This window comes from Oryx dammah, unplaced genomic scaffold (genome assembly GCF_014754425.2).
Source record: "Oryx dammah isolate SB20612 unplaced genomic scaffold, SCBI_Odam_1.1 HiC_scaffold_4, whole genome shotgun sequence".
NCBI classification, from domain to species: Eukaryota; Metazoa; Chordata; class Mammalia; order Artiodactyla; family Bovidae; genus Oryx; species Oryx dammah.
In genome coordinates, this window is record NW_024070188.1 from 81,269,755 (window position 1) to 81,270,218 (window position 464).

Sequence of the window (464 nt, forward strand, 5' to 3'; positions counted from 1 at the left end):
GGAAGGGGTGTGTGTGTGTGGAAGCTTGTGGAAGGGGTGTGTGTGTGGAAGCTTGTGGAAGGGGTGTGTGTGTGTGGAAGCTTGTGGAAGGGGTATGTGTGTGTGGAAGATGTGTGTGTGTGTAAGCTTAAGGGGCGTGTGTGTGTAAGTTGTGGAAGGTGTGTGTGTGTGGAAGATGTGTGTGTGGAAGGGGTGTGTGTGTGTGGAAGGGGTGTGTGTATGTGTGTAAGCTTGTGGAAGGGGTGTGTGTGTGGAAGGGTGTGTGTATGTGTGTAAGCTTGTGGAAGGTTTGTGTGGCAGGTGTGGTGTGTGTGTGTGTAAACTTGTGGAAGGTGTGTGTGTGTGTAAGCTTGTGGAAGGTGTGTGTGTGTGGAAGGGTGTGTGTATGTGTGTAAGCTTGTGGAAGGTTTGTATGGAAGGTGTGGTGTGTGTGTGTGTAAACTTGTGGAAGGTGTGTGTGTGCG

At 50.6% G+C, this 464-nt stretch overlaps 1 protein-coding gene across 1 annotated transcript in view; it reads left to right on the forward strand.

The window, feature by feature from the left end:
- SYNJ2 (synaptojanin 2) overlaps positions 1–464 on the forward strand; it is a 102,436-nt gene that overhangs the window by 56,079 nt on the left and 45,893 nt on the right. The window lies entirely within an intron of this gene.